Source organism: Anopheles maculipalpis, chromosome 2RL (genome assembly GCF_943734695.1).
Source record: "Anopheles maculipalpis chromosome 2RL, idAnoMacuDA_375_x, whole genome shotgun sequence".
Taxonomy (NCBI): Eukaryota; Metazoa; Arthropoda; class Insecta; order Diptera; family Culicidae; genus Anopheles; species Anopheles maculipalpis.
Genome location: NC_064871.1, coordinates 94061310 through 94085401, shown reverse-complemented (window position 1 = coordinate 94085401; position 24092 = coordinate 94061310). Strand labels below are relative to the sequence as shown.

General features: G+C 42.4%; 1 protein-coding gene across 1 annotated transcript in view; it reads left to right on the top strand.

Moving 5' to 3' along the window:
- Nucleotides 1-24092, top strand: part of LOC126567793 (histone acetyltransferase KAT6A-like) — a 504467-nt gene that overhangs the window by 227376 nt on the left and 252999 nt on the right. The gene's annotated exons all lie outside the window — the stretch shown is intronic.

Here is a 24092-nt window from a genome sequence, read left to right as displayed (position 1 = left end):
TTAAATAGCTTCTATTTCACCGAACTTTTCATACTCTTTGCTTGTTCTTGATAGCTTTCTTCAACTCATTTTTATTTTCTGAAAAGTTCATTGTTGTTTTGGTCCTTCTTCACTTCAAACTTTGCAGCTTTATGCAGTCTTTTGCAAACTTTTCAATTTTGTACAGTAGATAGAGATAATTTATATTTTTACAAATACCATCGGCGGCTAAAGAATGTCCTTCTGAAGGGTAAAGAAAAAAGCAAACTTCCACTAAGAAAGTCCTGTAAAACCAGCCATGTGTTTCAGTTTGAAAAACACCCAACAAGGAATGGCGGGAGTAGAAAACAGAAGTACTAAATAGCATAAACCATAACAAAGCATTCGGGGATATAGACATTGGCAACGAGCTAATCTAACTGAGCACATGAGCAAAAATATTTATAATTGCTTGTTTTTCTTTTGTGTAACCTGCAACACACTACGTGAACAAAAATCGTGTTGTCGGAGCAAACAAATATAGAAGAAACAAAAATTTAGATTTTGTTTTTCAAGAAGCAAAAGAAATGAAAAGCAATCGATAAAAAAACGACAAATTGAAGCAAGTTTGAAGAAAAACCACTTAAAAGATGGTAGGAAATGTAAACAAGGAAAAGCTAATGTACGAATTGTAATACTATCGATAATATTACGAATATGTTAAACTGAGTTGTTATAAGACTGAGCTAGATGGAGAAAGCTAAAATCGAAACGGCTACTAAAGTGAAAAATAAATTTGACTACTGAAACAGAAAATGCATCGGTTACACATACTTGGCACCTCAAAAAATCCATCCGAAAAAAAAGGAAACAAAATGATTCTAGCGTCTTCCACCACCTCAAACGGATCCATTAACTGTGGCTTGGAATTGTTCGGTACGCTTTAAGCAGTGGCCAAACAAACACAACCGCTTCGTTTGATGTTGATATGAATATTTCATACAGAATGGTTAACCAGAATGGAAATCAATACCGGGTACAGTACTTCCTGTTGCTTTTTCCAACCACTGCTAGTCTACCTGTCTACCATACGGTCATTCATTTGTGCTAGAAGGCTTTCCTTGTGATCTATCACATACCATAATTGACGGTTCTCGAGCATCTAAGAGGCACGTTTGACCAACGATGTAAAATGTCACCCACTTTCCTGCATGATGCGGGGGTTTGCTAGTGGGTCTCTAGTGGGAAAACGGTAACTTCCTACAGTCACCAATAAACAACCTGCAAACCATTGTAATTGAGAACTCGAGGAAGTTGCTTCTTTCACCACCCAGAGAGTAACATGCTTACCATAGACAATGTTTCATCAATTATTTATTATGTTTAAAAATAGAGGAACATTTTAAAATAACCCTTGGCTTGGTTGGTACACAACAAAACCACGACCAAAAAAATAATTTTATTGTACCATTCGTTCGTTTCCAAACTGCTGAATAAAACAAGGTACTCCGTGTTCTAGAGGAAGGAAACACAGTAAAAGATTTTCTTGAAGAATCCCTTCGGTGCAGTACGGTATGCTAGGGGGTTTCTTGCAAATGTCCCACATGCAGGGGAGATACATTTGTAAAGCAAAAAAGCATGTTGATGTGAGCTCTCAGAGCATGTGGTTTAAAAAACATTGGTAAATTATTTACATTCCTAGAAATACATAATAACTCTAGCTGTGAACTTAGAAGATAGAGATCTTAGGCTCGAGGCGCCCCGGTGGTATGGTAGACATCGGCGCCGGTCTTCAAACGGCAGGACCGGGGTTCAAATCCCATCCGGACCGTTCTCACGTAGTGAGGACTGACTATCCAACTAAGTGGTATCGCGAAGAGTGTCTAGTAAGCCATTAGATGGCCGGCGTGACCAAGGAGGTCGTTAAGCCAAGATATAAGGTTTGAAGCCTTTAAATATCACGTATAATGCACTTGAACTGAGTAAGAAAGATTATTTTTCTATGATGACTTCAGAATGAAAATTTTAACCCACTTCTGCCAACCAGCCGAGCAGTCATAAGCAGTGAAGCCAAAAGAGATTTATACGTCCTAAAGCATTTGATATTTGATGTATCAATTTTACAGACTTTTGGTCACATAGGCAGCAATTTTTTTAAGAAAAATTACATAAAACAGAAGCAGTGAACATCATATAAGTTCATTATGCTCATTTCCGAGCACATCCAAACGCATTTTATAAACGGAAAATTATATTTTCATTATTTCAAACCCTGCTCTAAACAATTCGCTCACTACCCTTGTATTTGGGCCTCGATAAGGGCACAATCAAAAAATACGGTGGCGATATCTCATGTACGCCTTCCTTACACAAAACTCAAAAACATTAAATTTCAAACTTTATCTCCCCGTCCAAAGTACCGTGACCGGCCCGGATAAAGCCGACAGCCGAAAACAAAAGGAATCGTCTCTCTTCTGCCACCAAGCGTTAATACGAAGGCAAGCACCCTTACCTTTGGAACGCGGTGCTCGTTCCAACACTCGTAAAGTGTTCCGCCTTTTCGATTTCTCCACTGGAAAGGTAGTGCATTTTTGACACTTGCTTCCAGGATCAACAGCGAGTGTAAAAATGAAGGAGAATATGCTTGATACGAGATATAAAGCGATGTTTTACGTATGTTTCGCTATACGAGATCGGTGGGGAACATTCACATTTTACGAAGAACTCAAAAACATGTCCCACAAGCCACCAAACGGACGGTTATGGTGCAACAAATGGCTTTCGCTGGAGGGATCCTACAGTCCTTCGTCTACTATTGTGACAATCGCTCATAGACTGGCATTTTATAACTTGTCAAAATTACAACACGCTCCTTATATAGTGATGGTTATAAAATAACAGATTTTTATAACAGTTCAAACTTTTACGGCATTACCTATTGCACACGCTAACCAAGGAGGGTCAAATGGGCGAAAAATTGGAATGGTTTTCAAGCGAGCCATCCAAGCGAACAACAAAAAAACCTTTCCGGGTTGTCCCGGGGAAATAAATCGTCGCACAACTCTACGGTTCATCAAAACCACCGTCCGAAACGGCTTTCAAACGAAACTCGCTACAACACAATTCATTGAACGCGGTTGACTTGCCGCTCTTCCGATGCCGATCGTAAAGTCACTCCCCACTCTACCAAACCCGGATGCCATCAAGCTTCACAGCTGCCAGGAAGTAGCCACCCAACCAAAATTCCCGCCACAAGCAAGGAGAGCGCATTAAAAAAAAAACCTCCCCCGATACTTTTGATTGAAGTTTTCCAAGGATCGAACCCCTGAAGAAAGGCAAGCAATTCTGAACTTTTATGATTTTTTATGATTTTTCACAACATTGTGCGAGAAGTTTTAAGGATTTGAATCGCGCCGGATGATTTGGTCATCGCCATATAACTTTGGCCCATTCGGTAAAGTTTGCCCCCAAAGTAAAAAACGCTAACGACATTTTGATTATGCGCCTAAAATGACGATGAAAAGGTGGAAGATTTGAATGGTTGGAAGCATGGAATTGAGAGCTGAATGCAGATCTTAGACAGAGCAAGCATTTGGGTGCACTTTTCTAAACGATACAGCAATTGCAATCCCTATTGTTAATCATAACTTACCAATTTTTCAAATTTCTGCCAAGCAAATATGGATGTAATGCAGTCCTTAGCAGATATACAATTAGCTGAAAGTTAATGTTGTGAGCAAAACTTTTATTTTATTTTATTTGCACAACTTCACCTCAGGGTTGCGATTAAAGTCCAACCCTGCCTATCCAACTAATTGATATCAACAAGTCCAGTAAACCATTAAATGACCGATGTGTCCCAATGGGACGTAAAGCCAGGAAGAAGAAGTATCGATAAAATATCGCAATACTCACTACTACCATATGTTAACTGCCACTATTTTATAAATCCTTTATCTACTCGTTTACCACATAAAATCATTCAACCGCTCCGAAGTCCTAAACATCTATTAACTAACTAATACTCGAAAGCTCCCCAAACTCATTAATTATCTGCCTCTTGGCTTCATTCGATTACATATTTACAAAGCTTTTACTCGTAATTGAATCGTGCTTTCCATGTAAGCGCGAATTACAGCCTGTTCGCGACGACCAGCACGACCACACGACGGCCATCTGCAGTAGAGGGATTGCCAAACGCAACCAGCATTTCTATTTTATTCGAACGCCCCTTTCGAACGCAATCGCGATTTGCAATCAGCCTAAAACAAACATCAATCAACGCGCGCAACTATGTGCTTGCAGCGGTTGTTTCTCTTACATGGCGTGACTAAAACGGAAGGCATTACTAACCGTGTGACTGCGTGACTGCTGACCGGAAGAAAAAACAAAACTAAGGCACCGGATCAAAACGAAACCAGGCTATCGAGGCGCTGCTGACCGGCCCAATGTTGTGCCTAGTGAAAACGCTGGGTACAATTTTCACGCTCATACGAAAGCTTTTTAGTTTGGAAAACGGGGCCAATACTCTACTGTGCATGCTGGAGATATAGGACTTTCAGGCTCGGTTTATTTTTCTCTCTCACTGACATTAGTTGTCGGCTGACCGGTAAGAAGTGGCAGGCTGGTGATTGGACATGGAATCGGTGAACCAAACATGTGTATATAGCGCAACCGTTCAACCACCAGGATATTGCCCTCGCCGATCGGTTCATCTCAATCGGTTGGTCAGGATGTAATTATAACGCTCCAAGCAATCGCTTTAAAAGGCATCAATATAAACGGTTTTCCACCAGGAGTTCTTCTCTTTTTTTGCTTTTGGGGTTTTGCTCCCTTCCGATAAATTTGCAAAGGTCAATCGATTGGAATGGCCGGTACGATGGATCAAACGAAAGTTCCGACTAACAGGATCGGACGGCGTTTTGTGAGCTTTTTGAAAAAATATTTCTTCGGTGCTATATTTCTGGTCGTCTAATGAACATTGCGCACATGAACGACCAATTCTATAATATCGCTCATGAAAATCTACAGCACCTCGTTACTTGCGATGAAATTAGATATATTTAAGTTCAATCCACAGATTTTGCTCATTTTTCTGGTCTATTTCAAATCGCACCGAGAACTTATTATCCAAAAACGTGATATTAAAGCCGTGATATTAAAGTCTAGCAAAGCCACTCGATGGCTGGTTTAACCAAGAAATAGAAGAATCATGCCTATGTGTTGGTCGGTGCATCGAATTTCACGTGGATTCAAACGACAAGAAATCGAAGAGGGAAGTTATGGAAAAAAAACCTAACCAAGTATATCAACGATCGATGAAAATAAATTCAAAGCGTAATACAAGCGTTGTGGTGCTCTACTCCTAGGTACAGTTAGCTATAAATCGCCTTTGACGATTGTGTAAACCTCTGTCAACACCCTCCCACGACACAATCCCATTAAACTCTTTGATAGCAGTTACGAAAAACTTCAAAAAAAAAGCTAACAAACCATAAAATCAGTTGGTACATCAATAACATGCAATGCGGTTATTCTAAATAAACGGGCAGACACTGCCTTTGACGACTTTCGATAACCTGAATGATTTTCGTTTTGGTAATTTATTGTAGTCCATGCAAAGAAAAAAAATATTGGAGGTGCACCTAAGCCAACATGTAATGCACAAAATCTCCATATAATTTACGATCAACCAAACCTCCCACACCAATGCGTACAGCTTCAAGATTGATGCCATTCTCGCCTATCCAACAGTGCATCCAGAATTCTACGTAATTCTGTAACGAAGTCCTAGTTGCCTTCGTAAAAAGTGTCGCATAGCGTTCGTGTACAAGATTAAAACAAAACATTACCGTCGTCTATTATCGTACATACGCTCCCAGCATGTCAAACCAACATGTCAACGTGGTTTTAACCCATCCGAAAGTAATCCTAACCACGGTACAGATCCGTTACCATACAAACAAACAATCGTATCACAATGATCAGTGCGTTATGTACATGTAGGCATGTATGGTTTGGGGCTTGTTTCCACTTTTAGCTGGTGTCCAGCAAGTGGACACCGTACCCATCCAATTCATCAAAGGTTCCACTTTAATTAAAAAACAACGCAAGTCGACTCGAAAAGGTTCAAAAGGAGAAGTTTACAGGGAGGAGCGAACAAAAAAAGCCCTCAGAAAAATTTTACATTGACGAGCGAGACACTTAAGCCAACCGTATCGAAATTTTGCATGATATTGCATTTACCCTCTCTTTCAATAATGGACATTGAAATGCTGGACCTTGGACCGGTGCCCTTTTTACTTCTGTTCTGTTGACTTTTGTTAAAGGTTCCGAAATCGAACCCATTCCTTGGAGATGGCATCGGAGATGGCAGTCTAATGACGGACCCATCACAATCAAAAGGACACTTTTATTATTTCAAATAGAAGAAAAAGACTCAGACCGAAGACTGGAAAAGATAAGCAAGGTAAATAAAAAAATCCAATAGAGAAAGAGGATGAGTATGATCGTAATAAATATTTATGAATAGCAGGATTTACTCCCCACCCCTGGAATGGGTTGAAATCCTGCTCTCTATGTTTGCTGGCATCTTACAGGACGTGCTAGGCACAACCCAACCCAGCTTGGAAACCAAGGAAAAGGCTTTTGGCTATCGGCTAGATTTTTGTCAAAGAAAAACGTTCGCCACCTACAGGGCACCCAATGTTTTGTTTCTGGGAACCAAGATTTGAAACGTTCTACCAAATCGTCGGCAAAAACAGATTCTCTTGTAGGGACCCGAGTGCACGTCCAGCATATGTGAGGGAGAGGCGAAATTTAAATTTCCTCCCAAAAAAAAAAACGCACCACACTTGGGCGACTTTTAGCCCTGCTCGTTTGGCGGCTCTCTGTTACGATACGAAAGGGTCAGAAAGGCACCCTAATTCCCTATCATCCAACCAAACAACAAAGGACGGATAATAGCAACAACCTGTACACTGAAAAATCCGATTCGATTCGGCCATCTCCCCATGATCAAGTCGGGTATTGTTTACCGACCCGAAACGTCCACTCTTTTCGATAGTTAGATTTTTTTTTCTCAACTCTCTCTCTCGTCTTGTCTGGGAGGTTAAGAAAAAGACACAAATATAAATGAGGGTCCAAGCATCGGTGTTATACAAACTGCTTTTTGAACATCCGGCCGGTCATGTGGTCATCCGCTTTACCCGCAATCCCAGTATCCTTCCGTTTGCCGATTGCTCTTATCGGCACGGGTTGCTTTCCCCCTAGGGAGAGTCCATCTTAAGATAAGGGAAGGCTGAAACAACGGTACGTTCTGGTTCAGCCCTCTGGGCCATTCCTTCCCTGTCGGTGGTCAAGGTTTACGGTTTATCAGAAAATCCGTTTTCTTAATAGATTTTATCGAACGAAAGGTGAACATCGAATACAAAGTGAATGTTCTGCAATATGCAAACATTCATAAAGAAAATGAATTCCGGGAGACAAGCTGATCATCGGTAGTATGCTGAACCCCCTTTAGCGCAACATGATAGTTTTGTATAGATGAGATGATAGTTGAAGATTTTATGAATAACTCGAAACCTATCCTGAATTCTAGTTCAACGGAATTGAGTAGAGAAGGTGTGAATTCCGACGAAAGCTCGTAAATTATTCTACAACAGCAGAGGAGGTATTCCATTATGAGATTGAAATTCTTGAAATTCATTTGAAAAATGTGGTTTGTGCAATCGTCAACAATTCCACTGCTTGAATAACATATGCATTAAAAATATTTTAAAATATACTACTTGCACATGTACTGACTGGGCATTCTCCATGATCCTCTCCCTCGTATAAAGCGCTGCTCAAATTCTTAAACTCAAGATTCCTATTTTCCTTGGTTTCTTACATCCCAATTAACTAAGGCCAAGAGTCCTGAAAACGTCTCACCATTTCCAGTTTTCTTTTCAGTGATAGCGTTGATAATAATATAATTTCTGATGGAAATGTTTGTTAAAAAAACTCGCTAAATACCCTCCCCCATCAAAACGACACATCGACATCGACACTTGGAAAGTGTTTTCCTTTTCAATTGGTCGTTTCTATTTAAGGCAACTAGAATGCTTCTTTGTATCATTTTGTACCATGAACGCACATCGCACGACGTGTTCGGATTTCAAAGTGTTCTATTTAAATTCTCACAAACCATGTACACCTTTTATCATTTAACTTTACTGCACGCTTACATATTATATGAATAAAACTTTAAAGCCTAATACGTTACAATTTCTTACACAGTACGTGCTGGTGTGCGAAAAGCCGGAGATCTCTCCAACATAGCCTCCCTTTAAATAACGCACTTTGCTCACTAACGATAATGGCAGTGGCATGTGTTGCCCGTTCTCCTCCTGCTGGATCCTTCACCGTTAGCGATAAGTGCAATCATTCTGGTAAAATGTGCTACCATAGTCACAAAACGTTTGCTGCTGCTTACGAGCTGTGTGTTGAGTGCGTAAGTGCAAACGGCTTTAAACCATATATTTTACCCATAAGTACCAGCATCGGCCAAGAATTGAACGCTGCGTACAAATGTTTCATTACTTAAACACTTAAAGATAGGGCAACCGGTTGAAGTTCTTACTGCCAGGAGCACCGTGGCTTGTAGAAAAATGGATCCAAATCAATTAAAGCCCATCGGCAGGCAAACTCCTAACCGTCTCACCATACCAACCCATGCAACACATATCCCGAAGTTTCTCGGGCTTTTTTGATGTAGTGCTGCAGGAGTGAAGCTCGTGTACTAGTGTAGTCGTCGTTCGGTATCATTTCATCTGCCACTGAATGCAAAACTGGAGTACTGGGCTCCGCTTAACCTTAAAAGCCACAGGGTAGCCTCCCAGACCCGTATCCATTTGGAAACGTTTTGTGCATTTCCAAACATCGCCCTGTGAGTAGATGGCGCCTAGCTTGTTAGTATGTTGCATATGTGAATGGCATTCCTTTCCTTTGCTGCAGAAGAAAAGAAAATCACTCAAGCCCTACCCAGGGCACAACCGTACAAAGACGCACACAGTCGGCCTGCAGGCTTAATGCAAATTTATTGTGGTTGCTTTCGGGCTTCTCTAGCAGCTGGCCGAAGTTGGCTGGTACAAGGAGTGCTTCAATGAGCATACTAATGCGCACTTCCCTGTGTAATGCAATCCCATTACAAATACACCACCCGGGTCTCGTCGATGGTTGCCATTCTTCTTCAAATGGCCGATTTTATTGTACGCAATGCCAGCCCTTCAACATGCCCGAAGGCCATTGCACTTTGCAGATTGGCATGCTTCCCGGATCGAATTTGTGCCACTCACCGGAGCGCAATCGTTCTCCGGAGGCAGTTTTAGAAATCTTCCGAGCTTGATCCACCCAAACGCAGTACGCATCCGGCCCTGCTTGGTGGACATAAGAAGAAAAGATTTCTCTACAATGTTTCATCACGTGTTTGAAGCATCATGGTCCACCATACGCGCTATGTGTATGTTCCCTCTATCCCTTCCCATAGTCGTAAGGTTACCCAAACGAGAACAATCTTTGATGAGAAAACGAGCCCGGAAGATCGTATAAAACCACTGCACTGCTAATAAAAATCGTGCTCTTCGAAGAGAAGTGTACGATGATGCTTACGGCGAGCGTACGGTGACGATAATGCCTACAGAAAGATCATCCACGCCAAACCAGCACGGGGGCATGAGCTAACAGGTCAGATGAAATGCATATTGATCGAAGGGATGAAGCCATCCGGCACGAGAAACGTCAGTGTGCCTGCTGTAAACCTTCGGCGGTGGATGGGTTCCCATCCATCCAAAGGAAGAGTTAAGCTATTATTTTTGTCTTTAATCGCTTCGTGTTAATTCGCCAGCCGGTACGCCCTTTCGGTGACACACTTTCATAGGAGACGCGGCTGGGAAGATTGCACCGCATGCGAACGGAACGTGCCCCTTTTTGACCCATGCCCCATTTCCTGGCATTTTACTCGGTATGAACTCGTTGACATCAATTTATGAAAACTTCAAATGGGTTTTTTTTAGAACGTGATGCACTCCTACCTTCCATCGATGCACAATTGAGCCCTGTTGGAAGTGTGAGATAGCTGGTTAGTCGTTTGACCGACAGAAGGAAATAATAGCAAAGTGGATTGTTTTTCAACTTACCCAAATGAATGTTGTCGACTGCAGGCTAAAGATGAGTTTGTGGGTAAGGATTTAAAGAAACTGCACAAATTATTTTCGAATCATTACGGAATTATAAAACACAATTTCGCACGCACACACACACAGCCACACTCACTATGCTAGTTTCACGGCGTCGCCGTAACCAGCGTATGCAAGCGCACGTGAATTTTGTTTCTTATTTTGTTGTACTTCTACAAAACCATGTTAAGCACGGTTATTTAACCACTAATAAGTACTTTAAAAAGCATCTTATATTTGAAAAACACATTAAAATCACACGCGAAATTAAAACGACGCGACTAGTAAACACGCTACCGACGCTTCGGCTAGCTTTACTTCGGGCAAGTAAGGTTTATACTCACGGGATTCAGTACTTCGTTGGAGCGCCAACACAATGTATCCAAAATGCACTGAACTATTCAGATTATTCGTTGAATGATCCTAATCTTTCTCCCTAATCTTTTATAAAGCCCATTGAATAATATACGGCACAGCCTCGAATTGAAAAGAAAAAAAGTCTTAAGAAATATGTACAAAATCAATTCAAGAAGTGCTGAGAATACGGCACCGAGTCGTAATGCTCTAACTAAAAAAATTAAGAAATCTCCCAGCCTGCTATGAAGTACAGATTACATCTTCACAAACACTACACAATACCATGTTACTAGATTGGTAAATATCGGCAAAATATGGAATTTGCAGCTGCATGCCCTGGCATGTATTATGTTTATTTTTTTAACTTACTTTCTACAGCTTTATCAGCATTTTGTTTTCACGTAGAACGTGTTTTGGTGAATCTTTTTTTATTATATTTAATGAAGACGGCCTAAAAATTCTAATAAAATTGAGCCCGTCACTCGAGCGCGACTCTATTGTCCTTCCAAACGGGTTCAACGGTAAGCAGCTTGCGGGGCCGAGGGAGGCCCCGAGTTGTCAAGGGACCCCAAATCCATAAAGAACCTTCCTCCCCTCTCCGGTCAGGAGCTGTCATTGTGATACTCAATCTTCCATTCCGCTTAGGACAACCGAGGGGGTTAATCCGCCACTTAGCCCTGAGCTGGTAAGAAGCTCCGTATCTAACCAACCCCCTGTCCCCTCGCCTATCACTCCCCTTCACACAGCAGATCTAGTGTGATAGGGGCACCAGCTTCCCTTCGGTTTATGGCCTCCAATTCTGAAACATTATATTACCATATCTCATTATCATCTCCTGGAACCGATGGCGAAACGAAAGACTAGTGGACTAAGCTACGACTAGGGGCTGCGATATTTTAGAGAACAAAGTGCTTTTAGAGGGTTCTTAGCTCATTTTAATAATAATATCTTTCAACAGCTCAAGAGCACCTCTCATTACAAGGATCTCGTCGTAGACAATGACGAAGTTGTGATCAATTACTTCGTTTGAAGTGTGATTTTTTCTAACTGCACCACATTATTTAACCCTAGCGATATTGCCATACACGGTTCAGTAAAAAGTTCCAGACATCTTTTCCAACATTTATCACGATAAAATAAAACCACAGTTCTAAACTTTTTTTTCTTACTTTTTTCTTAAGTTTAAGCAGGGTTTACAAAAAAAAAACAGCACACACAATCCCCTACACCATACAATTACATCATAACGAGCGTTTATTAACGGCAATTTCGGTTTAAATATTTATGCTCGCCCCTTTCATCCTTCCCCCTCTGCACACCTCTTCCACTCCGATCTCTCCCATCGGTTGCACCGTATCAAAATCCAAAAACTTTCACTGCCCCCGGAAGCGATGGCTTCACCACCCCTTGCACTAGCGCTAACTGCAGCGCAGCGTATTATGTTATCTTTATTGTATCCTGTAATTGAGCAGAATAAAACTTTTCTTAGCTCCGGTTTTAATCAAACTTTTACACCGGTTACCACCTGTGCCGGGGTAGTTTGCAGCGTGCCCTAAAGCGCTCCACAGCCTTACCCGGCATGGCTTAGTTAAGCGTTTTCTGCAAAAAGTGTGAAACGAGATGATAAACCGTTCTCCCGGTGAAAACTCATCCATGGAAGTCCATTGGCCCGCGGGAACCTTTCGGGAGCAAGTTGATGAGAAGTAGATAGGACCATAGGGATGGGATAGTGACTTAAGGGAAGGAACCGAAAAGAAGAGAGAGCAAAAAAAAAACAAGGCAAAAGAATTACACCAAACACTGTGCGTAAACTCTAGGATCATGTTAGATCGCATCGCTGTTGGAAAGATGGAAGTTTGCTGTCTTTAGTTTTTTGTACTTCCGTGCCATAAAAGGGAAAATCGTTTCTCCACTAAAATGAAGCGTTCCTTTTGTGACGGTCTTCGGTTCGGGTTTTCCGTGCGAAATCGTTCAACAGCGACTGCAACATTAAAACGGAAACACCATTGTAGTATCGATAGAACAGCGCCAAACAGAGATAACGTTCATCCATCTTACAACGCAACCCAAGGTTCCAATGGTCAGTCCTAGTCAAAAACAAAAAACGGTGTGCAATTGCTGATGGGCATCCCGTTGCCTGTTCGGAAGAAATCCTTTTCCCACCTTGAGGACACTTGCAAAGCGCAAAGGAAAACGCCTCACTGCTTTTTTGTACTTCTTTAGTGAAGCGCTAGAAAAGAATAATAAAAATAATTGAGTTTCCATCATCGTCATCATGCTTTTGCTCTTGGTCTTGCTTCTCTTCCTTTTGTCTTCTGTTTTGTTTTCCATTCCTGTTGCCACCTGTTTTAACTCGTGTTTTTGTTTCTTTATTTTAAACCATCTCTCTTTACCACGAGTGGCCACAATCAGGCGCACCTTCAAGGAAAAGGTGTACCATTTCCTTGCCAACTTCTTTCTTCACTTTTCTCACCCATTACAACACTAACCTGAGTACAGCCTTTTTTAATGAGTATACTTTTTTCCCTGTTTTTGCTATTTTATTTCCTTCTTGAATGTATCTCGTTCTCTCTTTTTGTGTGCCTTCTTTTCGCTGCCCGATCCCGCTACTACTGGTTTTGACATACACACACACACAAGAATAAAGGTTGGATAATTTCGCTTGGAAATTGTTTTTCCTTCACTCTTTCGTTTCTCACACTTTGGTTCCACGCTTTCACCGCTTGGACACCTTTTCAACGTCCGGCGCTAAGGCGCTAAGGCGAAAAAAGTAATAGATCCGCTGGCCGTTTCCTTTGCCCAAACCCTTAGTACCTTTTACTGGTCTCCGGGAAAGACAACACTTCGTCGAAACAATCAACAGTAATCATCGTAAGGCATTTACTAACGCCGCGTTCGGATGGTTGCTCTTTCTGGAGCGAAGCACATAACCCATCCATCCTTTTTTTTCTCCTTCTTCTTCGGGCAACCCGACCATTCATTTAATCCCACTGATCCCCTCGGGGGAAAGAACGCATCCTGGGGACGGCATCCCTTGCGGCCGATACCTTCCATTGGACGGTGCAAAACTGGTGGCACCGGGGCGTTATGTTATTTTTTGAGGGGAGGCTTTACTTTTTGTCTACTTCCCTTCTAGCTACCATTCAACTTACGCGCCTAAAGCGTTTAAGGCGATGCAGCATAACGATTTTTTGTTTGCTGCTTTTTCCCTCTATATTCCAGCAACATAAAACACTAGAAAATACAGTGTAAAGAACGCAACGGATCACACAGAAGCTACACAAAAAAGGGGTGACGTATGCCGGTTGTTGCAAGTTTGATTTTGGGGGAAGGTTTTGCAGTTTCGCTGGCAAAGAGAATGATTTGGTACATCACAAAACGAACGGTAAAAAAAAAACGACCCATGTTACGCAGAAAAGGGCTTCGCCTTTGGGGCTTTGCAGCTTCTTTGCAACATTCTGCGCAACCCGCAGAAGGATAACGTTTCCCCGCAGCAACAGCCGATAACGAGATTGGGAAATGGTGATAAAAAAAAGGGGGACCAACGAGAAAAAGGATCGACCGGGAGGGCTTTCCCATTTCAGGCCTTCCTAAGCATGCTTCCCATTCCCAACTCAAGCCATCACCATCATGGGCCAGCAGGGAGTTGGAGATAATTATAATAGATTCGTTCCTACGGTCGTATAGCGTTATACGCACAATGTGCCACATCATTTATATGTACGTGTGTGTATACGGATGGGTGGATAGATTTTTATTTTACTGTCCTTATTCTTGTACCTTCCCCTATGATTGTAACCAATTTTATGTTTTTTTTTCTTCAGTGCGGCTCGGTGCGGCTTTCTCTACAAGCGGAACCGGAAAAAAATGAACAAATACGGTTGCCCGGTTCTAGGTTTGTAGGTACGTCTCCAGAGAGCCATTTGTGGGCTTGTAACGTGTGTAACGTACCGCCGGTCGATGGATGTAATGTCTTACTTTGTGGTTGACTGTGAGGTTGATGTTTTGATATTTTATGAGAGCCTGTGGCACGTTTCTACCCTGGCACCGGCCCAAACTGAAGTGCTTCAGATGACACTGAATGATTTCTTTACAGTGGTTTTGTAAACCTTTGGTGGAAAATTAATTTCTACCAAATAAATCTTGGCTCACGTGCAGGAGTTTGTGCATGACTTGGGTATGAAGTAGAACTTTCACTTCTGGAGGTTAGAAAAAATACAAGTCAACTCTTGATTGAACGGTGAAGGGAAGTTATAAGTTGTTGAAATGAATGAGGTTGAGCCAAATACGTTAGAATGCATCACGTTTGTTGAGCAAAGACTTTTACATTTTCTTCACGATGTTTGTTGTAGAGAAGATCACCTAGACAGTCCTCAAAATGCATTCTCACAATCTTCTAGAAAGAACTAAAATCGAACCTGGGATCACTGGGAGACTTCCCAAAAATTCTACATCGTGTATGGCAAAATCTCAAGAATATCAAGGTCCTGGTGGCCACAAGTCCCTGTATAACTTAAATTTCATCCAAAAGAAGCTGAAGCTGAAGTTGTTGATAAAAAAATGTATCCGAAATCTTCAAGTAGAATCAGTAGCGGATCCAACGGTGGATGGAGTGCGCGGCCGCCTCATGTCAGGGGTCTCAAAACAGGAGCCCTTGATGTTGGAAACCTTACAGCATCAGCTAGTTGTTGGGAATCTTACTCAGGGCCGTTGATGATCGTGTTGGGGCTTCGGTGTAGCTTGTTTTAATGATGATTAAGGGGCCCAGCAATTCATTCCACCTATCTTGATACGCCACTGAGTATAACAACAACAATCAGTAAGCATTTTTATGCTGTTACTCCCAAATTGTGAGGGTAGTCATCGTCTCTCTGGCATCAACTACACCGTTCTACACAGACTTCTACACCGTTTGGGATAAAATAAACAGCAGTTTGATAGAGCATTAGAGAAAGCCATTGAAGTCAATTTGTTTTATGCATACGTTACTTACCTTAAACAAAAACTCCAATACATGCTAGCCCAATATTGATCGAAATCGCATCTGCGTTGCTTCAAACAAACGGCAGTTTGATGGATTTAAATTGATGAGAGTTGTTCCCCAGTTTCTATCCCCTTATAACAAGCTGATGCTTTTTTACCTTCATCTTCCGACAAAGCACAAAACCATTCCTCATCATTCGTTCGTCCGATTTGCGGACAAAGATAGTGACGGATTTTTCGAATTTCTACGACATGCAGATCAAAAACCTTTGTGCGAGGGCGAAGTATGTGAAAGAAGCAAAAAACGGAGCAACATAAGTATATGCAAAACACTTCCTCAAAAAACACTAAATCCAAACCAAACCATGCTAACATTCGCCTTGATTCAAAATCGTTCGAACATGAGTTATTACCCACCGATCGGTGGATGTACGAAAAGGTGGAGTAGACGGTGTACAGGATAATGCTCTCCTCCCGTAGAAAAATGGCTTACAGTGAGTGCCCGATGCAGCAGATGATGTTGCTTGTTTTGTTTGTGTGTGTGTGTGTGTTTTTTTTTTCGAAACATCCAGCGTCCAGAAGACTCAGCGCAATCTCTCTCTGGAACCATTATCGATATGGCAAAGATTTGCATAAGAATCCCGAACATGCCATCGTTGGCAACGAACGATTCCACATCTGCAACCGTGTTGAAGTCAACAGAAATAAAAGGAAGAGAAAAAAACGTACATAAAAAAGAAGCCAATCTATAAAGCTCTTGAACTTTTCAAACATCGAAGAGCTCTAATTCTTCAGCAGCCATCCCAGGGCAGCCATCCAAACGCTAGAAGGATAAGAGGCAAGAACTCCATTTTTAACAAGCCACCGACGAAACGAACCTGCTTAACTTTATACATAAATTACAAAGATGAACAAGATCTATTTCCGTTTTGCCTTTTCACCTTGCTGCCTTTCTCAGTCGGCTTCCCTTCAATCGGACGAGGTCGTGGAAAAATCTTACCCAAGAAGGTGCTCCCAAAACCAAACACTGTTTTTCAAACTTTCTTTTCCACCGCATATTGGAAACCGCAAGAAAGAGCCAAAGTGAAGTCTACATGTGTGTGTGTTGAAACGTACCAAAAAAAAAAAGCTTGTCTGAAAAAGGTGGTAGAAATGCTTGCAGCACGTGCTTCCGCTCGCAACCGGAAGCCGGATAAATTACGCTCCCATGTTGATAGCGAGCGAACACTCACCCTGGAACACTTCGGCACGTTTGAAAGTAACCACCGTACGGCAAACTGGGACCCGATTTCTCCCGGGAACGCAAATGGCTATTAGGGCTATCGGGCGATGTTTGATAGGCTTCGAGAACTTTTTCGAGGAGCATAGCAAGAAGACTGATAGCTGTAGCCCCATAGGATTGCCGCGATTCATCTTCGGCCCGGCCCGAACGCAAAACGTTCAATCGATCGATGCTGATATGATGGGAGGGTGGGAGGGAGGGAGGGAGGGGGGGCGGTTCGTTTTCCCTTCAATGGTAACAAAAGTTGTGTAAACATGCTGTGGGCCATACAGGTACAGCGGGAGAATGGTTTAGATTCGTATTCCGGACAGTTATACTTGACGAAACATCGATTTTATAAATGGAAAATTATGACATAGAAAAGTAAATTTATAATGGACAATTAACAATCCGATGCCATCCGATGGCTTACTAAGGGGGAACGTTTCAGGTGGGATTTATACACCGGTCCAGCCGTGTGAAGACCAGCTACCTCTTGACCGTCTCCTCACTTCCTTAAGTGTGCTACAAAGATTCACTTCTTTAAGTTAATTACACTATACATAGCAAGAGTTAATTTATTTGCTCGATTAATTTATGAATGCATTATCGTTATTTTAGCTTTATATCCTGCACCAATGTCCTGCTTTTTTGAGAGTAGATAAATAAAATTATAATCAGCAAAACCAGTTTGCCAACTGACTAACTACATTCCACAAACTATCCCAGTCCTGCACCCTCCTATTACACACATCATGCTCATCACCAGGACGAATAACCAAGCCAACGAGCAAAAAAAGAAAAGTCCAACCCCATCGTCCGCTTCATCAATGTTACATATTAGAAAACTTTTGCCGCAAACCAAAACTTTTTCCTTCCCAAGGCACGTCTTGGCCGTGTTGTTGAAAACTTCTCCCCGGAAAGATACGTACGGTGCCTTTCGCATTCCCAGGAGGCGGATTTTAAATTATTTAGATTTTAATCAACCGGCTTTTTCTCCAGTCACATGCCATTACACATCATCGTTGGGTTATGGGTAGCAAACGTTCCCCACATCCGGGCTACGATGTCACGTTTTTAGTAGTTGTGCTAGTTGTGCGAATCACTTTGACAACAAACCTTGCTGTCGTCTTTAAGCCGTGAAGCGGAAGCATCACTGCAACACACACACAGACTCTCGAGACACTCAGGTAAGCGAAGAAATTTTAATCGGCATTAAATTTGTAACTTTCTTCCTATTAGTTTTATCCTCACTAAACCCTTCGGGTTTGTCAGTGGGACTCGCAGCTCGCTGTCAGGGAAGGTAACAACCGGAACACCGGTATGATACGTGATTGTTTTTGAGGTGGGTGTGTGAAAACCCTTGGAGCCGTTCGAGAAGTTTGATGAATGCCTGGACGAGCAAGTTTCGTTGCCTAAGTATAGCTAGTCTTCGGTGTAAAACTAGGCCTTCTATCACTGGGCAACACAGTTTTCGGGGCCGTTAGATGCAGTGCTCCGGCATGTAAGTAAATTAGATATTCATGGTTTGCAGATATTAACCTACTGTCAGTATTGGTTTACTCTGGGTAATGAAGTTTTGATAAGTACATGAAACTTTGATACACGTTACCAGCGCCCTGGCAGTCTTAGTTACACATGAGGAATACTGCCACCGATGATGCTTCTGGTCTTTTGCTCCAAAATCTTATTAACACTGAATAGACGAGCGACACACACGCTGTGCGTGCATAGTGGTCCCCTTGACCGGAATCAGGGCCTTGAATGGGAATCCATTAGAACGTGGACATAGCAATCAAGAAAAGTAGTCTTTTGAGCACCGTAACGGGATGAATACGTTGCTATCTGACCGGCTACCAACGGCCCATTCGGTTTCTTTCCATTGTGTACAAGACTGTGCAAGCAAAAAAAATGACACATACACAAAATCGGATGAAATATAGCCATCTGTAGTGTGCCACATTGACCGACAGTCCATTGAAAAGAACCTTCCGGAGCCTTTTTTATTCGCCCGTCCCGTACCATTATCTACAACCTGTCACCATCATCATATTCAGGGGCGCGTCAACCTTGAACCAGGACTGACCAGAAGGCCCGTGTCAAGTCACCATTATCTCGCACTTTCACAAAGGTTTCGGATTAATTTGAGCCTCAAACGGACGTGAAATCGGCTTTATTGCTCGCGAGGAAAGAATAAGCCCATAGCTTCCCAACAGCTTCCAAGGACATAAAAACAAATTGTGTCCTTCGTGGGAAATGGTTTCCTATTCTGCTTGAGATGTTTATAATCTTACCAACGGCAACAGCCATTCACAAATTATAGGTCATCTTAACGGAAATTGATTCACATTGCTTTGAAGCGTCCGGCGCTGTGACTACGGAACTTCGTATCCGAATTTCTCCAAGCTCTGCTAAAAACGGCCCAGTTCTGCACGCATAGCCTTGGACGCACAAACGTCCATCTCCACATGTCACCTAAACAGCCACGTGACCGTGTTCGTATACAATCAATCAAGAACGGGCGCGCGCGCCCGCGCCACAAAACCCATCGACTGCACTACGGACGTCACCATTAATTGCCTCCTTTGATCCGAGAATTGATGGGGATTGACTGCCAGCTGGTTAACCGACTTTAGTACTGTCGCTTTACCATGCACGCTGACATATCCCGCAGCTTCCAAACCACAATCAGGTCACTCGCACAAGCCTAATGATGTGCAGGTAGTGACTGTGCGCTCCACATCACAACCATACGGTTTGGTCTTAACTCGTTCGCTAAATTAAAACCGTACCTATTTTCTCCCATGGTCGAATGCCGGGTTGGTATGTAAACGAACGAACTGTGGGTTAGTGCAAAGTCATCGCCCAGCAAACCATATTCGGTATTCGGGGGGAAGAAATGGGATTCAAGGCTCGGGTACAAGAGGAAAGCATCGAATGACAGCAAATCATGGTAATTGAATTAGCTTGCCAGTTTCTTTCCTTGTCAATTTGACTAGCTTGTTTGGTATGAGAAGTTAACATGGACTAGGTGTGCTGTAGGATTCGAATATCATTGCTGGCGAATGCGAGGCTTGATTGAAGTCACATTTTCTTACGGAAACCGTTTCAACACGACTTTATGGTTCATCGAACAAGATATTTCAACATGGAAGTTTTAAGGCTGAATTCCAAAGATTATAGCTTGCAGGTTTAAGGCTGCTACAGATCAATAGAGCTCTTGAGTTAAAATGTGTTATATATTTTATAACTGAAGCATTAATTTAGCGAAAATTGACAGAAATTGGAAGTACTTTGATCAGTGAAAAATAACTAAGGGAAAACGAGGGATCCTCTCAATATATTTCCACCATGAGTTTGCGCCAGGGAAACCGCCAGGTTGTCCTGTCCGTCCTCAAATATCAGGGTATAACATTTCATCCGGGACTTGTGAAACTCTAGTTTATCGAAATCGAGAGACGCCAGTAGGAAAGTCCCTAAAACGATTAAAAAGGGATATTCCGACTAAATTTGTTGAAGAAGCTGCACAAATACGTCTGTATATGAGTTATGCCATGCCATCCCTACCCTTAAAGTTGTCTCACGCTGTCCAAATGAAGACGACTTTGAATGAGCAATCTTTTTTTTTCAATTGTGCTCATCATCATCTCAAAATCTATTTGAAAATCCTCTCAGAACGATTAAAACATCCATTGGTTCGTTTCTGCCTCTTTTTATTAACACTTATAACCATTTTCGCATTCCGTTCCCATCCAAGCGTCGAAGCGATTGACATTTGACATGCAAATCTGTTCCAGTTCTGCTCCATCCTCTTTTACTTTTCAACCATTTTTACACTCCCTCGCCAAGCCAATCAGAAGATCGATGGTTCCGGCCGCCACCTTTTGATATTGATATGACACGTGTTCGTACAGCATGCACCGAACCGCTCTTTCCAGAGCGAGCGAGTCCCCGAGAGTGCCAATGCCCATTAAACGGTGCATCTTGTGATGTCTTCGTCGATTCGCTTTACGGGCCATTCAAAGAACGAGGTGTGGGTTGTGCTTGTATCATAAATATTAATAAATGAACGGTTGGTTTGTCGATGCGGGCCAGTGAATCACTCACTCTCGAACTGCATCGAGCAAAGAATGCACTTCTTCTCGTGGCCGATCGATCGGGTTTAGCAGAGTTCTCGCCAGTGTACGTGTACAAAAGAACATGCCAAACAGTCACCATCTCGCACGAGGGTTGTTCTCCGACATTTGATTGCAGAAAGCGCTCGCATGCAAATTGCTGCATCTCGTCAGTGTGAAGAAACGACAAACGTGCGAATGTTACAAGCCGTCCACAAATCCAGTCCCTGCAAACGTATGCCACTTTTTCACACTCTCACAGGGCGACGCCGGGTGTGGAGCTTGGTTGCGATTTGCATATTTATTGTAGCTGTGACTCGCGTTGACTCCGTACCACACAAACACGAGCCTTCACGATCCAGCTAAGCCGACCTTCCCGAAACGGTGGACCGTCTTCGGGGAAATGATGGTTGGGTGGCGCTTAACAACTTAACAACGGCACACGACATCAACCACCACGAAAGGTAACGTTTGGACACAAATCGAATCCATTCGCAAAACACAACACAGCCCTATGCTAATTCTGCACCAACGACGCGAGGAGACGCCGTCACAAGCGCACAGGAAATGGATGGAAAACGATTTTTCCAGCCCCTTTTGCGACCATTACCGACACTTTACCGAACCATTTCGTTCCATAAATTCTGCATAAATGCATTAGATTGGAGCTTTGTGGATCAATTTCTGGAACTCGGAAAATAAATAATCATTATTTACAGCCACATACACACACACACGCGCGCCCTCCTCCAACAACCCATTGCAGGAGAAGAAGAACGAAACTGGACCGAATTTACTGTCGCCTTGCTGCCCACGAACGTCGACGCGTTGAAGGCGTGCTCGGGAGAACAACTCATGCGTTCTGAAGATGCATAAAATAATCATAAACGCGGCTAAAATCTCATCCATCGTGATGCATGCTTTTGAGCAACACTACAGCTCAATTAAAAACAAGCAAACCAACCAAAGGTAAAAAAAAGCGAAACACACCAACACGCCGAGAGATAACGTAAAAGTCGCAGAACCCAAAAACCCCCAACGATTGTGAACAGTTTGATGTGATTTTCGCGCCATTAAGGATTAGCAGAGCACCACCCCGCCCCACCAGTGCACGTGGGCATGCATGGTTCGTGCGGATAATGGGGTAATTTATGTTTTTTGCCGCCACCAAAAACTTGCCGAAAATAATCAACATTAGCCCGAGCCTAATGGCTTACAGCAAAGGATTTTGGTTCATTTTGCATAATGTCGCTTTTCTGTGTGTGTGTTGAGTTGCATTACATTTATGCGCGATACTTGAACTGGTTCCAGTGCACGAGCCACTTCCTGATGCATTACATAAATCCGGCATGTGAAATGAAGCTTGTGTGATGATGATAGTGCTGCATTAATTAGGTTGGGTGCGATTGTGAGTGAATGAAATAGTGTTGCGATTTGATTACAATATAATGCCGAAATCACATGTTCTCCTAAGCGAATTAGGTTTAAATTTGTTTAAATTTAGGAATATAGTGGCAGTTTTTTTGACAGTGACAGTGGCGAGTATATTTTAATATAAAGCATATTTATATCGTTATTTTAGTTAATAGGTTGGCTGATAAGTCCCCGGTCTGACACATAGAATGCGCCGCTAGTATTAAATGCATATTATTTTTATATAGCGCCAACCTTCAAATGATTCGTGTCAAAATTTGACGTCTGTATGTCAATTAGTTTGTGAGACAGAGCGTCTTTTGTCAAGCAACTTTTGGTTGCTTGACGAACGAAAAAAGAACGAAAAAGAAAAAAGTTTTGTTCCACCAAGACAACGCACCGTGCCACAAGTCATTGAGAACGATGGCAAAAATTCATGAATTGGGCTTCGAATTGCTTCCCCACCCACCGTATTCTCCAGATCTGGCCCCCAGCGACTTTTTCTTGTTCTCAGACCTCAAAAGGATGCTTGCAGGGAAAAAAATTGGCTGCAATGAAGAGGTGGTCGCCGAAACTGAGGCCTATTTTGAGGCAAAACCGAAGGAGTACTATCAAAATGGTATCAAAAAATTGGAAGGTCGTTATAATCGTTGTATCGCTCTTGAAGGAAACTATGTTGAATAATAAAAACGAATTTTGACAAAAAAATGTGTTTTTTCTTTGTTAGACCGGGGACTTATCAGCCAACCTGTTAATATTCATATCTTCTTCTGATGCCTGATTTTATAGCATTTACCGAAGTAATGTCAATTCAACTAGCAGTCGACGAAAGACTACAGACCAACAGACCAAACACCATTTTTACCAACAATGTCAATGTTCTGGCCGCCCTGGAACACGACCCCTCCAAAAGCGCCAACTATCAAATCCTAGAGTTTCCTGAAAGATTTTCCTGCTCGATCCTGGGTCACTCCGGTATCCACGGAAACGAGAAAGAATACAGGCTTGACACTCTTGACACTTTTTCAAATTCTTGAAGCCAATGTACAATAAAATAATCGATATTTCAGGAAAAATTCTCTTATAAATCCTTACTAACTAGTAAAACCTAAAAAATATTCGTTTAGTAAACCTTAAACTTAGAGCCTTTGATACTATTTCACGTCAATAATAAATGGTAATGTTTCATTTTAAAACCTGCCCCCGTAGTGGAACAAAATCTATACCCTCACCTCAATTGCTACACCATAAGCGACGGATTAACAACACTTTTACTGCACACAACAACTATGAACCAGCTATCCAGAAATGCTCGTTAAATGTAACTATTAACCAGTACACGTACCACCGCAAGGTTTCGCAAACAACTCCTCATAACTAATTCATGCTGCCGGCAAGCTGTTTCGGTAACCATCCAACCAATCCGCAAGACATTTGATGAATGGTGACCACTTTTGCTGCCCCTCGAGCGAAGCCTCCCTCTCTCTCTCCCTCCCTCCATCCTTGCACCCAACGCTTGATTTATGCGCACTCCAAAACGATCTAACGCCAGACACCACCAGGTACGCGGGCTCCTATCCCGATTGGAAATAGACCATTTATCCCGCACCGTAAGAAAACGTTTGCATTACGATAAAAGCAGTGCGCAGTGCATTCGATCACGTGCTACCATAAAGAAGTCGCCCTGCACGTGGTATGTGAGCTACCGAACTTGTGTGACCATCCTTTCGTTTCGCAGCGTAAAGGTTTATTTGTAAGTAAACGAGGAGTCTGTATGTTTTTTTTTAT